This window comes from Suricata suricatta, chromosome 2 (assembly GCF_006229205.1).
Source record: "Suricata suricatta isolate VVHF042 chromosome 2, meerkat_22Aug2017_6uvM2_HiC, whole genome shotgun sequence".
Lineage (NCBI taxonomy): Eukaryota > Metazoa > Chordata > Mammalia > Carnivora > Herpestidae > Suricata > Suricata suricatta.
In genome coordinates this window covers 55,047,471-55,064,185 of record NC_043701.1, presented here as the reverse complement: position 1 = coordinate 55,064,185, position 16,715 = coordinate 55,047,471, and positions in this window count along the sequence as shown.

Below are 16,715 nucleotides of genomic sequence, written 5' to 3'. Positions count from 1 at the left end.
TCCTAGAAGAAAACATAAGCATAAATTTCTTTGACACCAGCTGTCGCAACATTTTTCTACATGTGTCTCCTTGAAGCAAGAGAAGGAACAAAATAAACAATTGGCACTACATCAAAATAAAAAACTTCTGCACAGTGAGCATCAACAAAATGAAAAGGCAACCTACTGAATGGTAAAAGATATTTGCAAATTACATATCAATATGGGGTTAGTATCCAAAATATATAAAGAACTTACTTTTACAGCTCAACACCAAAAAATCAAATAATCTAATTAAAATGAGGAGAGGACAAAAATAGACATTTCTCCAAAGAAGACATCCAGAGGGCCAACACACACATGAAAAGATGCTCAGCATCACTCATCATCAGGGAAATGCAAATCAAAACCACATCGACTTAACACCTTACACCTGTCGGAAAGGCTAAAACCAAAAAGACAAAAAAACAAGTGTTGGTGAGGGTGTGGTGAAAAAGGAACCTTGTGCACTGCTGGTTGGAATGCAAACTGGGGCAGCCACTGTGGAAAACAGCATGGAGAGTCCTCAAAACTTAAAACTAGAATTACCATATGATCCAGGAGTTCCACTGCTGGATATTTACCCAAAGAAAATGAAAACACTAATTTGAAAAGATTTATGCACCCCTATGATTATTGCAGCATTATGTACAACAGCCAAGGTATGAAAGCAACCAAGTGTTCAATGATACTGAAAGATGAGTGGATAAACAAGATGTGGTGTATATACACACAATGGGATATTACTCAGCCATGAAAAAAGAGTGAGTTGGCTCCTTTGTAACAACATGGATGGATCTAGAGGGTACAATGCTAAGTGAAATAAGTCAGTCAGAAAAAGACAAATACTGTCTGATTTCACTCATATGTGGAATTTAAGAAACAAAACAAATTAGCAAAGAAAAAAAGAAACAAACACAAAAACAGAGTCTTAAATAGAACAAACTGGTGGTTACAAGGGGGGAGGTGGGGGGGAGGGAATGGATGAAATAGGTGATGGGGATTAAGAGTACACTGATCATGATGAGGACTGAGTATAGAATTGCTGAATCATCATATCGCACATCTGAAACTAATATAACACTGTATGTTAACTTTTCTTCAATTTAACAAAAGAATATCTCAATGTCCTGTACTTTGTAGAATTCGACTTTTTCTCTTTACCACCTAGAGCTGGATGTGTTGCTACCGACTGATGTGACCAAGATTTTGAATGAAAGTGATCCAGTTAGATCATCTGCCACAACCCGCATATTCTCCTTACATATCCGTGGCTGTTTACAGATTGACAACTGTTTAAATAACTCCTTTCTCTCTCAGGAGCTAAAAGGGGCCTTCTCCCTGTGCCATACCCTGCCACCCTGGACAGACCCAAGCCCACCCTCATCTTACTTATTACTCTTCTTTGCTCATCATCCCTGGGTTGGGTGCCCAGCACTTCTAGCCTCCTAAAGGCAGACCTGGCAAGAAAAAGGGAAGAAGAAGAAAGAGAGAAGTCAGTGAAAGAAAGGGAAGGAACCCCCCCCCATTATTTCCCTTTCCTGACTCCCACCACTTCTGTTCTGCCTGCAGGAGTGGCCTCAAGAAGATGGGAGGGGAGAGGAAGGCCAAAGAAAAGAGAGAAGCACCCACAGAGAAAACCCTCCCTGGATGTCCATTCTGTTCTCCCCACCTGCCTGCTGCTCACTTTTACCTGCAGAGCCCACTCAGCTCAGCCCATGACCTTCAACCAGACCTTGGACATGGAAAGACTGGCCCTTCTAGAGGAAAGGTCGCCTCTGGCTCCCAATCCCCACCTCCCAGCACAATCTACAAATGACAGTTTAGAACACAGTGTTTTGTAAATAGATACTATTAAATTCACCTTAAGTTTTGGTATGCATATATTTATACTTCATACTAAGTAAAACTGTTTTCCAGTATATATTAAATGTAGCTATTTTAGTCTTTCATGTAATTATTTACATCTGAAGACACGCTGCATCATTTTAACCCTATTCCTTATTTTAAAAATCAACTCTTTACTATTTATATTTTGTAATAGTTGAATAATTTTTATTAATGTTATTACTACAAATGTCCAAATTACCATATATATTTATAGATATGGTGATGCTCATATATATGAAATTTACATATAAGAAATTACATATAATATATACAATATGGATTTTACATATATTGCAATATTAAAAGACAAGACATAAAGACTGGAGTAAAGTACTAAAACTTTAATAATGAGACTAGAATTAAGGGATATTTTAAAATTCTACTTTCTATGGTTCTCAAATTTCTTCTCCTAACATATATTACTTTTATAAGTGAAAAATTATAAATAAACATAATCCTATATTTTAATATATTAATCCCTATTAACTATGAAACCTGGCTACAACAAGTAAAACAAGGGTACTTTTAAGGTCAATCTTCCAAATTTGGATTTTTAAAAACAATATCACATATTACAATGCTTTAAAATATGACAGTAGGGGTGCCTGGGTGGCTTAGCCAGTTAAGCATTGACCCTTGGTTTTAGCTTAGGTCATGATCTCACAGTTCATGAATTCTAGCCTGGCATCGGGCTCTGTGCTAAAGACATGGAGTCTGCTTGGAGTTCTCTCTTTCCCCCTCTGCTCCTCCCCCACTCATGCTCACTCTCTCTCTCTCTCAAAATAAGTAGACTTTAAAACATTTTTTAATAAAATATGACAGGAATTTTGAAATGTCAGAGTAGTAGAAACCTATAATTAAGAAATTTAAAAAAAAATTATCTTCGCAGGGATTATCTGTGGTAGAAACAAAATCTAGCTAATTCTTGGAAAAACAAACCCTTGTCTGGATATATATCTCAAGTAACAGAAAATCATTTCACTTCATGAAGTCTTACAGTCTTGGTGGATTTTCTGATTTAAAGACACATGTGTATTTTCATACTTTCTAGAGAATAAATGTGTTTTTTAACTTAAAATCAAAACCATGATGGCATAGCACCTCACATCTGTCAGAATGACTAAAATTAACAATGCAGAAAACAACCACTTGGCGAGGATGCAGAAAAAATGAACCGTTTTACACTACTGATGGGGATGCAAACTGGGGCAGCCACTCTGGAAAACAGCATGGAGTTTCCTTAAAAAGTTAAAAATAGAACTACCCTACAACCCAGCAATTGCATTATTAAGTGTTTATCCAAAGGATACAAAAATATAGATTCAAAGGAGTACATGCACCCCAGTGTAGCAACATTATCAACAACAGACAAACTATGGAGAGCATCCAAATGCCCATCGACTGATGAATGGATAAAGATGTGGTTTATATAGAGAATGGAATATTACTCAGCCATCAAAAAGAATGAAATCTTGCCATTTGCAATAATGTGAATGGAGCTAGAGTGTATTATGCTAAGTGAAGCAAGTCAGTCAGAGAAAGACAAGTACCATATGATTTCACTCAAAAGTAGAATTTAAGAAACAAAATAGATAAACATATGGGAAGGGGAAAAACAAGAGAGAGAGAGGGAAACCATAAGAGACTCTTTATGATAGAGAACAGACTGAGGGGTGACAGATGGAAGGAGGTTGGTGGGGGATGGGCTAGGTGGGTGATGGGCATTAAGAAGGGCACTTCTTGGGATGAGCAAGGGTGTTGCATGCAAGAGATGAATCACTAAATTTTACCCCTGAAACCAATATTACGCTATATGTTAACTAACTAGAATGTAAGTGAAAATTTGAAAAAGAAAAAAGTAGTCTCTGTAACACAAATGTTTCCATCCTGCCTGATTATACCTGCTTCCGGCAAAGCTATATTTGTGGATGGTGGGAATGGAAGTGAACAGGAATTAGGAGCATCGGTCATGTGTGCTGGCAGCGTGATAAAGACCCTGCCGCTCTGGGCTTGTTACCCAGCAGCCCAGAGACGCAGCTTCCTCACCCGAAGACTGGGGCCGACAGTACTGAGCACCCCAGTGCTTGGCTGTGAGGGCCCCAGGCCTGCTAAAGGGCACCGTCCGTGACCTCGAGTGTGGCTGTCCTGCGTCCCTCTTGCTGAGAAGTGAACCAGTTCTAGGGGGAAGTGCACCGCCCAGGGGGGCAGACAGTACTTTCGAGGAGCTTTGGGGATGCTTCAGAGTACTTCAGAGTACTTCAGAGTAAAAGAAGAGCCTTAGAGGGTAACAGTGTCACGTGACACAGGAGACAGGGATGCAAAGGAGAGAACGGAGAAGGGAAGATGCCTTGGGAGCGACATTTGTCTCCTTTCCCAAAGCAAAAGGCAGTTGAGAGAACCAAGGGACAGCATTTTCCAAAGCCGTCCCCACTAAGGCCAGCGATGCGTTAGAGCCGGCCATGGTGTTTGGGAAGACACAGGCAGTGGGCGGAGGCTTCCTGGTGAAGTTCTTAAAGAGGCCGCTCAGACGTCTGGCCCAGCTCCTGTCCTTGACTCAGATGGAGGGAACCTGAGGGGCCATGGGACACCGTGACAGTCTCCGGTTCACTCGTAGGTGAGCATTAGCAGCCACGGTGCCTGGTCCCTCAGACACCGTACGAAAACATTGTGATAAAAAGCTGTTGGCAGGATGCTCCGGGATGTAGTTCGTGTGTATTTTCGCAGGTGCAGGATGGGCTTAGACCAAAGACAAATGTGAAACCTTTCGTCAGAGCCACTGGGCTGGTCAGAGCAGGGACATCTCCAACCAAAAGGTTAAAAGGTTGCTATCATGTCTCTGGAGCAAGACAACTGGGAACTTGTAGAGGGATCACGTGCACATGAGGGCCTGAGGAGGTCAACAGTAATCTTTCAGAGGCAAAATCAAATGCTCATAAGCCAAATGCCCTCACTCACATTTCCTGAATAGCAAACCCAGATGGCTAATTGGTGAGCCATTTCACATTGCCTGTCTTCAGGCCCCTCGGAGGTTTCTCTGACAGAAACAACAAATCAGTAACAATCTCACAGGCTAAAGGACAAACATGGAATGGAATAGACAGCAAAAGTCTCAGCAAAGAAACCCAAAGTTATTTTGGTAGGACGATGATTCCTTTCTCAGTTTAGAATTCTCATGAATCTCCTTTCCTGTCTATTTCACAGCAGAGAGGCTGGGCTTTTAGCCTCCTGTCCAATGTCTATTGATTCATATTGTAAATTTTATGGAAAATATATTGCTACTTTAAGGCCGGACCACAATGTTTCTAGATCCTTAAGAGCATCCTGAAAATTCAAGGAAAGAAAACTAAAAAAACTTTCAGAAATGTGCCACCCTGAATCTAGGGGAGGTGGCTGAACCTGTCTTTAGAGAGTCTCTTGTGTGTTATCCTTCTTCAGACCTCTTTATCTTAGAGAGAAAAGAGACACACAGTGTCTTCAGTTACCATCACACAAGGGTGAGTTCTTCCAAAAACTAGTCTATTTACATAATGCAAAAGCATGCTCTAGAAAGAGAAAAGGTACATTTCTCTAGAAACAAAACAAAACATTCTTTGTGCGTGAAAAAATTGGCCTTTGGCCCTGGGATGGCTGAAGACAGGTTTTTGGAACTGACATGATTGATCCCCAAGATTTTAATTTTAATTTTAATTAATTGCATTTTAATTGGGGGATTGGAGGGAAGCAAATCCCTAAGTCATATCTATAGCACTCCCCTCATTTATAACGATAATGTAGCACATACGATGAACGTGTCTGGGTGGACCTGTAACCAAATGATTGACAAAAAGGTCTTTCAAGGTCTTATTTTACATATTTCTGTGAAGCTTCCATTTTTAAGCTTTTGTAATCAGAACAAAAACCAGACATAAAAACTTTAAAGTCGGCTTTACTTTGAGGTGCTCTATGCTGTGGATATTGGAAACAGGTTATTTTTATAATCTCATTTCAAAGTACAGATTTGCTCATACGAACAAAACTAGCAGAGAAAGGCTGCCCAATGACCGCTTATGCTAGAAAAGGCTCAGTACTGTGTGGAGGAACCGAGGAGGTGAGGCCACATGCCCCACACCTCGGGTCCCAGCCCTGCCGGGACCACGGTTCACCCAGCAGGCCTTTGCTGATGAAGTCATTAACCAGAGGCATGTTCACAGTCGGCCCCACTCGTGCCTGCCTCACAGAGTCTTGTGATAGTCAGCCTCTGGGCCCCATTCCATGCGCTTACCCAGCACTGCACCCACTAGCACCAGACAGCCCTCAGCCGACCGGGGAAGGTCTGCCCCATAAGACCAGTTCCTGGGGAAGGTCACAAGAAGAAGAAAAGTATACAGGGAAAGGGGGTAGGGGTGCTGAGACCAAGAAAGAATGGGGGGTGGGTGTGGAGAAAGGGTGGAAGAGGAAGGGGAGCGTGGTGCATGGAGAATGAAAGACTCTATAGTTTGGGGTGGGGGGAGTGCGCATAAAATGGGAAGTGTCCTAAGGAGATAGTCAAAGTGCTTCGGGATTGAAACACTGAACCCCCTCAAGGTCCGCACTCCTGACTTCTGCCCATTGGCCTGTGCTTCCTAAATCATGGTGTTCCTCTGAGCCTGGACCATTGGGCCACTCCAGTGACAGAGGCGACAAATCCAACAAGGACCCAGGAAGGGCAGAGGGGAAAAGCACACAGGAGGGGGAGCCCAGATCCTGGGACGACCAACCTGTTGCAGATGAGAAAATGTTCTGAGCACTGGAAAGGGCCCCAGGTGGCCTCAGGAATGGTCCTGAGGCAGGAGAAATTATTAACGAGATCTGAGAAGAAATATCCAACATAGAGAAGCGGGAATGGAGGGAGAGCTCAGAAGATGCATCTCATCTCTCTCCCTGACACCTCTGCCTTCTGGACAGGTCCTCCTGGGATGCATTCGGAGGCAGGCACCACCAAGGAGGGTGGAGGGAAGGGTGGGGGATTAACCACTGCCTCCGCTGGCAGAAGTCACAGACACTGTGATTCGAAAGCAGGTTCATTATCAGCGGCTGGGCCTGGTCACTCAGGCAGCCATCCCTCAGGCCTACATTTGGTGGCCTTAATGATGCCTCCAGCTCAGCACCTGAGTTTGGTTGCCCTCAGAACGGAATTTGAATTTTTTTCTTTCCTGTAGTGAACCCTTTAGTAAGACTCTGTCTGAGTGCTTGCACAAATGTAGTGCTTTCACCCTCTAGCTGACTTTGGGCTGCCAGACATCTTAGCTTTCTTTCAACCATATTTAAACATTTTTTTAATGTTTGATTTTTGAGAGAGAGAGAGAGAGAGACAGTGAGAGAGATAGAGACAGAGTGTGAGTGGGGGAGGGGCAGAAAGAGAGGGAGACAGAATCTAGGGGAAGCTCCAGGTTCTAAGCCGTCAGCATAGAGTCCCACTCGGGGCTCGAACCCATGAACTGCAAGATTATGACCTGAGCCCAAGTCAGTTGCTTAACCGACTAAGCCACCCAGGCACCCCTCAACCATATTCTAGAGTATTGCAATGAGCACCTCCTGTGTGATCAAGTGGAGGTCACTTGGTTTCTTAGTGACAGAAAATCCGTGGCTGCCCTTACTTCTTAAAATATTAGAGGCATAGGCTTTGTACTCGGAAGGACTGGGCTTTAGGTCCCATTCACTGTTGGGCAAGCAAATTGCCTTTCTGAGCATCAGTTTTGTCGCCTGTAAAAATCAGATAAGGAAAACAATTCAAAGAACTTTTGTCAGGAGTAAATGAGACAGATCAGTGTCTGGCGCCATGCCCAGCACATCCTGTTAGTTTTCTTCCCTTTTCCATTATTAATTTGCTTCGTAGACCTATTTTCGCCCCCCTCCACAGTGCAATAAATGCTACATGAGCCTTTTAGAATTACAGGTAATTTTTAATTGTTGGGGTATGTATTAATTAGACTTAGTTACTATAACTACTTATTGCAATCAATATTAAATTGTATGATAACAATTATTATCTCCTCTTAAATACATGTAACATCAGATGCTTCTATTCAACAACCTGTTCTCAGTCCCTGGTGTGACCACAATTTTTCCAATTGTCTGTCCAGGACCTGTAATAGCGTACCACGTGATTCTCTACCCTGGGCGGACTTCCGTCCCACATCTGTCTTTGGACCCGTATGTAGACTGCACCTTCCTGAGATGAGCAGTGCAGACTTGTCATATGTGACACCTCTTTCTCAAGTTTAAAATGTGCAGAAGCAACCGGGGGAGAGTCTGAAGGTGGTAGAGCGAAGCGGACAGTCGTGGTAACTCTCCCTCTTTACCACTGATACCTCCCTGAGGAGCCACCCCTGGGGAAAATCTTGGGAAAGGGAGCCTGTGGGATTACAGCATTGGTTATCATGTTGAATGAAATTATTTCTGTGTGTATCATTCACAAGTAATTTTTCTTCACGTTTCAAAATGTTAGCTGAAGTCAGGACTGTGGTACCATGGGCATTACCAAAGGTTAAAAGCCGAAAGGTGTATGCCCGAGTTTTCCACATTGTGGGGATTCCATAAATCATAGGAACAAACACATAGTTTAAAACTGGGTCCTTCCGTCCTTCTATATTTGAATCATGTCCCACCCATCATTGGTCAGGTCCTACATCTGAGGGGAAGGAATCTGAGAAGGAGACATTCAACAACCAGGCAGAGGCCACCCAGCTCCCAGAGGCAGAGGCAAAATGCCAAGACAGTTCCATTCCTCAGCAAGCTGGTGATGACTCTCTGGAAGGTCAGCCTCCCTCATCAGCCTCCATCAGCCTCCAACAATAAGACCCTCCAGGATGCCCTGACCTCTGGTCAGCTCCGCCTCCTGGCTTCTTCCATGGCATCCTGCCTGCTCTCCTCTCCTCTTACATCTTCACACCTCATGCTTGAGCCCTTCTGAATGGAGGTGCACTGAAACTTCCAGATTTTTCTGTGGTGATGGGACTGGAGGCATCTGCACTTTTACTTACAAAGTGTTTTCATGTTTGCAGCAACATTTGCTCATATCCTATCACCCTGGATAAATGTGGAAATAAAAAGCAACCCCTCTGTGGTGGTAAGCCATAGCCTGACTCAGTGCTCAGGAATTCAGAAATGAATAGGATTTATTAGCATCTCCCATTTGATTTTCTTGCAGCAGAAGTTTCCTCGGGGTTATAACCTTGTCCTACTGTCACATTCCTTTCTTTTGAACCAATGTTCTCTATTCTAAAAATTATGCATAAAGACTAGGTCCCCTTAGTTCAATACACATTGTGCAAAATTGAAAGAGAACGGGGCAGAGCCGAGAACGCACAGGCACCCTCTTAAGCAGGCAGAGCTAAATTTACTTTCTGGTCCCAACTCACACGTTACCCATTTGTTTTGCTTTTATAGACTAAGATCACAAGAATCTTCAACAGAAGAAAGGCCAAGAGGGCTAGAATCTCACCAGATAGTGGTATTTAATAATGAAGCAAATAGAACTGATGACAAAGTCAGAAAATGACACAAAGAATATAAATATGGTGAAATGGCTCCTTCCAATCCCACATGAGCCTATTTGCCAAATATTTTCATTCCCTTTGTAACATCCATGGTAAAATATGGAACATAGAATCACACAGCACATCTAAAACCGCTTTGCTGGCAACACCGTGTGATTCACTCTTTTTGTCATACGTGTCTTTAAATAATAGATTGATGGGTATTAAAATCACAAAAATATGTAGAAGAGGCTTATTTGACTTGTATCACCACTTTGATTCAAAAACGGATTTAAGGTGGTTTATAAGTTGAGAAGAAAAATGGTAAACAAAGCCCAGAACTTTAACTAGAACCAGAACTGAAGCTGACCTTACGAACTCGACGCCTCCGAAGTTCTCCATGCTTCCTCTGGGTGGCGTCAGTGTGCACGGCTGAGAAGGGGCTGCAGCGTCTACCCCACCACTGCCTGCCAGAGGACTCATGGATGATGGTGGGTAGAGGTAAAACTCAGAATTGGTTGGACAGGTAGCAAGCAGCACACGTGTAAATGAATAGTGTTGAATCTGGGCAAAAAGATCTAGTTTGTGTATCTTCGAATCTTCGAATAGTTTGCCATCAGCATTGAAACTTCTCTCCACATAAAATTTACCTGCCTACAAAGGCCCCATCCTTCCCCGCACCCCATACCTTGTACCTCCAAATCCACAAAGACATACAGAAAAGGTATCCCAAGCCAGTATGCTCTTCATTACAGAAAATGAAAATAGCCCTCATTAAACTTGTTAGAACCCTGCCCTGGGACGTGCACGGTCATGGAGTGCCAATGTCAAGCCTCACAAGGTCTTCCACTGGCCATGCAGATGTTCAACCACCTGTAAATAGTACAAATTCAGAGCAATTACATATAAAAATGTATAGGAAGTATGACAACTAATAACAATTGATGGTTACCAGGCCGTGTCTTTGTGCCAGATTCTGCTTTAAGTGCTGTGCATACCGTATCTTATTTCATTTAAATCCTCACAATAATCCTATAAAATAAATACTATTCTTCTTATTCTACGGATAAGGGAATCACAACTACATGAGGTTAAGTCCTTTGCCCGAGACCTACGCAGAGTTCGAGCTGAGAAATCAAATCAGACTCCCAGGTCTGACCATTTCGTGGTGCTGCCCCCTAGTGGGAAGAGCTGGTAATTAGCAAACCGGAATTCTGGCTCTTGGTGTTCCTTTCTCCAGAACTGTTTTCACCTCAGAGATGGGCTGTGCAAACATGATCCCCAAAGTCCTTATTTCCAGCATCCTTAATTGCACCAGAGATAGGAAAATATGTTCAAATAGCAAATTGATTCTTAAGTATCCTGACTTTATGGCCAAATTGATAGTAATTCATTCAGCCTGGATTTATAACTTACATATTAAGGCTAATCAGAGTGTCTTGCACGTTAGTCCTGAAAATATAATTATTGGGATATACATAAATCTCCATGAGGACCAGAACCAAGACCTCATCTGCCTTTGCATTCCTCACACTGGGAACTGTCTTTCACACCAGAGGGGCCCCCGGATGACTAGTTCATCCTCAGAGATTAATGTAAGATCATTAAACCAGCTCTAGACTCACTTCTTTTTTTTTTTTTTTTGAAAAAGAAAAACAAAAACTGGAAACAATGGAGCTAGAATTTAATTTAAAGATAATGTATGTAGTTCACTCTCTTTGTTTTATACGTGACTAAATTAGGCTCTGAGATGACATTCTTTTTATCACTGTATTGCTATTATTAATAATATGTAGCTATTATCACCATCTTCAGCTTCTAAGGGGCTCCAACTGGCTAAGAATTCCTTTTTCATCTACTGACAAGTATCCTAGGAAAAGAGCCCTCAAAAGCTCTCTGCTTTTTTTTCTTCTGAGCTAGAGATTAGGAACCACAACCCTCTGGCCACCTTGACTGCCTCCTACACACACACAACCTTGACTGCTCACACACACACACACACACACACACACGCACACACACACACCACTCAAAATTAATTCCACCCTTAATTCTTAAATGATGGACAATTATTTTCTTTTTGCATAGAGTTTTTGAAGAAAATTTTGTAGAAAAGTTTTGTTTTTTTTATTTAAAGGAAGAAAACTGCGCACCATGTACACATACATGTGTGCATGCGCATAAGTGCATATGTCTGTTGTAGGTGTGTGTTGTTTTTACTCTATAGTTCCCTGGTAGATGCAGTTGTCCATCCAAAAAAAAAAAAAAAGAATAAAAATGCTCAATTTGAAATTAATTTTAGTTTGGGTCTGTAGTCATTTTGTATGAGCCTTCTGTTCATATATCCCTGGTTAGAGGTGCAAAAAAACTTTCTTAAAATGAAATATTTTGAGGGAAAAATATCTGTCTCCTGGGCTAATCCTAGCATCCAAGGTGGGAAACCTCGTGTAGTCATATCTGTAGTGCTGTCTTACCAGGATGATCCAAACAGTCAGACAAAACTCTGGGAAGAGACAAAAGAACAGATCACATCCAAAGAATTCCTTTCAAACTGCAGTGAAGGGTGAAGATAATACCCCCCAAAAACTGTATGAAGTCGAGTTATGAAGAAAAGAATGTAAGCACAACCCTGTCAGACTCAGTGGAAATGCTCTTTAAATAGTTTTCAACAGTTTAGCAGAATATCAACTTTAACCATCTAGGAGAAGAGCTCACTTATATTGGACTGGTCCTCAAAGTTATATTGAGGTACGTCTAAAATGCTATTTTATTAGTATATATGGAAGCCCAAAATAGACTTTTGTTGGTGGAGCAACAACATAATTAAATAAAAAGAACTAAAAGACTGACATTCATTTTCTTATTTGGGGAAATATTTTAAAGGTTCTAACTTTGTATTAAAGTTACATGCATATTGAACATATGCAAACTGAAATCAAACCATACAGACACCAGAAAGATGTAGAAGGGAATTTTTTAAAGTAATTTTGGATGAAGAAGGCCTTTCTTAACTTGACACAAAATCCAGAAACCATAATGAAGAATAAAAACCAACATATTTTAAGACATAAAAATGTAACACATCCATGCAAGAAAAAAACACAATATTCAAAGACAAAAAAAATCAGGAATCTGCAATGTATGCAGCAGGGAAAGGTTTGAATCCTCATGATGGATTAAAAATGGTCACGAATTCTATAACAGCCTTTCCATCAAGTGCTGGGCCCTATGTCCCCTCCCACTGAAGTGAGTCCTTGAGCCTGCTTCACCCACCCACGAGGGTAGAGAAAATGCTTACTGGTTTCTGGGCCCAGCTGGGCCGAGACTGCAGGATTTCCCTTCCTGTCTCCTGTTACAGCAAATACTCAGTGCCCAGGAAGAGACAAGCCACATGCACTTGGGGAATCAGAAAAGACTGTTTCTTTCATATTGTTGCCAGCCCAGAAAGTCACCTCCAAAGGCTGAGCCCTGAGCCCTGGCACTGGCCTTCTTTTATGCCTGGCCAGCTTCTGGGTACTTGGAAACTTTCTATTGGCTAATGGGGTAGGGGGCTTCAATATTTTGAAGCCCAAATATTTAACCTCCTGTTGGCAAATCTGTGCCTTTTTCTTTGACACCTGGTATCCCACCTCTGCTGGTAGCCTGAGTAGGGCCCTGGTTCCCTCCCAGCCCTGGGACCCGTGGGCCTGCCTAGCAGGAGATTGTCCACATACTGGAGGAGGACACATCCTAGGTCCTGTTCCAGAAGCCCGGCTAAGTCAGATGCCAGCACCCTAGTGAATAAGATGGGTGAATTATTGAGTCCTTGCGGCAGTCTAGTCCAGGTGAACTGTTCCTTTGCCCCTGTGGTAGGGTTTTCCCATTCGAAGGCAAAAAGAGGTTGATTATTAGGTGCTAGCTGGAGACAGAAGGCATCTTCGAAATCTAGGCATGTGAAGCATCCTGCTTCCAAGGGTATGAGCCCTAGTAGAGTGTGCGTTAGGCAATGTTAAATGCAGCCTGATGACGGCTTCATTAGTGGCTCCTAGGTCCTGTACGGGCCGGTAATCATTTGCCCCAAGCTTTTTTAGACAGCAGGGGAGTATCCCATGAGAACTGGCATCATTTTAGAAGTCCCACTTGAGTAACCTGTCCAAGTGTGTTTGGATCCCCAGGCATGACTCCTGTGGGACCCTATATTGGCATATTTTGACAGGTTGGGTCCCAGGCTTTAGGTCAGTTAATATTGGAGGGGGGAGGGTTGCCAGACCAGGGGGGTTTCCTTCTGCCCAAACTGAAGAGAATTCAGCTTCTAGCTCCGGAGCCACAGCTGGCATATCAGGAGGGGGCGAATATAACCTCTCTTCTTCCCATAGTATCGACAGGGACAAAATCATGTTTTGTTTAAGTGCAATCACATCTGTCCAACTGAAGTGAAGGCTATTTCTGCACCCATCTTGGCTAGGAGGTCTCTACCTAACAGTGAGACTGGGCAGTTGGGTAGATAGAGGAATTCATGACACCCCAGCAGGCATTGTTGGGGACGCAAAATAGCCTTCTGTTCCTTACAATGGTGACTTCTCGACCTGAAAGAGGTGCCACCTTGTGTGTCACCACAGAGTGTTTGACCCCAGTGTCAACCATGAAGTCTATTGTCTGGACTCCCACCTTCATTTTGGCCATGGGCTCATGGGGGCCATGGATAGAGCCTGGTCTTTCCTAATCAGAGTTCACGCCCGCCAGTCTGATCAGGTCAGCTCAGGGGGTTCTGGTTGGTAACAGCTGGGTGGAGCAGAAGTTTTTGGTTTTCCCCTTTTGGCGGTAGCGGCATTCATTTTTCCAGTGTCCAAATTCTTTGCAGCGGCACATTGATCCCATCCCAGTGGCACCCTTCATTTTGTTCTTGAATCCCTCATGGTTTCCATGGGGGCCTTTCCAGAGGGGGTGTCGCCCCAAGGCAGCAGCCAGGAGAGCTGCCTTTTGTTTCATTATTCTGTCTGCCTCCTTTCTGGCAGCTCAATCCCGATTTATAAAAACCTTGTTGGCGATTTCCAATAGTTTGATGGAGTTCCTTCCAGTGAATCCTTCCAATTTTTGGAGCTTCTGTCTAATGTCATGAAGGCAGCTGTCCCATGAAGGCAGCATTGACCATGCACTGGTTTTCAGGGGCTTCTGGGTCAAATGGAGTGTAAACTCTGAAGGCTTCATATAATCTTTCATAGAAATCAGTCAGGCTCTCTTCTAGCTTTTGTAGGACCTCAGATACCTCTGCCGTGTTGGTGGGCTTTTTTGGGCCCTGATTTTACCCCTTTGAGAAAAATCTAATTTTAATTAGAAATTCTAATCTGTCCCTTGCCTCTTCTGTGTTGGGGTCCCAGCAGAGCTCCTCTTTGGACAAAGGCCTCCCATGCCCAAGCTTCAGCATCTAGTTGTCCAGCTCGTGCCTGAGTCTGGAGCCATTTTCTGGCTTTGGTGACAATTCATCGGTGCTCTTCTGTATGGAAAAGGGTGTTCAAAGCTGCTTACGGTCAACCCAGGCAGGGTGGTAGGTCTGGAATATGGATTCTAGGAGATCTATCATTGCCTGTGGCTTCTCAGAGTAGGGTGGCATGTGGTGTTTCCAGTTGAGGAGGTCAGTAGTGGAGAATGGTTGGTAGTAGAAAACCGATCCCCCTCTTGTGGGGTCCCATTGGGGCCCACTTTCTGGGAACCCCTCCTCCTGCAGTGGCATCTGCATTGCCGTTGGAGAACTTGGACCTTGAGCCATGAACCTAAGGCATCTTCCTACTGGTTCAGGTGTCCCTGGTTGGGGCGAACCAGCCACTGGCTGAGGCAAGACCAATGCGGGTAGACTGTCCGGCAGGCGAGGTTCCCCTCCCTTGATTGACAGGGTGCTGGGGGCATATGGTGGCAGAGATGGAAGACTTCTGAATTTTCTAGGAGGAATGGAGGACATTTTTTTTCTGCTGTAAGGTCTTCTTCTCAGCCCATGCCATTAAGACCCTACATTGTCCCTTACTATTAACGCAGAACCAGACCCAAGGAGGCTTGACTTGGGTTATTTCCAGCCACTGATTGATATATGGGAATTGATCTGGGTGGCTGGGGTCTCTAGTAATACTTTATAAACAGCTTGGACCATGGGGACATCGGAGATGCTGTCAGGGGGCCAGCCTTCAGTGCACATAGGCCATTCTAATTCACAGAGGGTGTATAATTTCCCAGGGGTCAATTTGACCTCATAGTCACCTGAAAAATCCCTTTTTAAAATTCTTAATCATACATTCCAAAACAGTTGGTTTTGAGGAATTTCTCCCTATCCTGGTATCCTAGATGGGTCCCTCCCAATGTATGGTGTCACAGGACAAACACAAGGGAAGAGGTCATTTCCTCCACTTGGCCCCTCCCCTTGTGTGGATTAGCCTCTTAGTAATGACAGGTCAGTATAAACCCCTGACTTGGATCAGGTCTCTATGGACCTGATTTTGCCTTGAGTCTGTATGAGGTCATCACGGAATCTCAGGGAAAGACCCACTCAGGCTCCATAGCCGAACCTATGGAGCACAGGCACTCACATACACGTTCAGAAAGATTACAGACTTGCACCCAGTACTTCTCTGCTCTGTGTGACATCCTAGGACAGGCCTTTTCTGTGCCCCCTGGAGTCAGTTCAAGTGCCGCAGTGACGGACTGTTGATGGGCCTGGCGAGGGCGGGGTTCAGTGAAATCACCGGTGGCACGCCTTCCTTTCCTCACAGGGACCCCCGAGATGAGCGGCCTCCCCGCTGGCCTTCAACAACGGTGGCTCAAGGGGCCAGCACGGCTGTCGGCTTCCCAGCCAACACACCAAAAAATGTTACAGCAAGTACTCAGCGCCCAAGAAGAGACAAGCCACATGCACTCGGGGAATCAGAAGACTGTTTATTTCACACCGGTGCCGCCCTGCAGTCACCTCCAAAGGCTGAGCCCTGAGCCCTGGCGCTGGCTTTCTTTTATGCCTGGCTAGCTTTTGGGTACTTGGAATCTTTCTATTGGCTACACGGAGGGAGCACTTTCAGTTGTGCTACGTGGGCACTTGGCTGGTGCAAGAGGCTGCTGGAGAGAACACATGAAAAGGGAGAGGGACCCGCTGGGCACACCCTTCCAGTCATCCCTGCCAAGGTGACAGCCATGTGAGCAGAGCCACTATGGAACCGCTCGGTCATGCCAACTTCCAGTTAGGTACCACTGAGTGACCCCAGGCAATGCTACTTAGAGCAGAAGAATCACACAGGAAGCTCTGCTTGAATTCCTAACTGACAAAATCATGAGGTACAATAAAATGGGGATTAT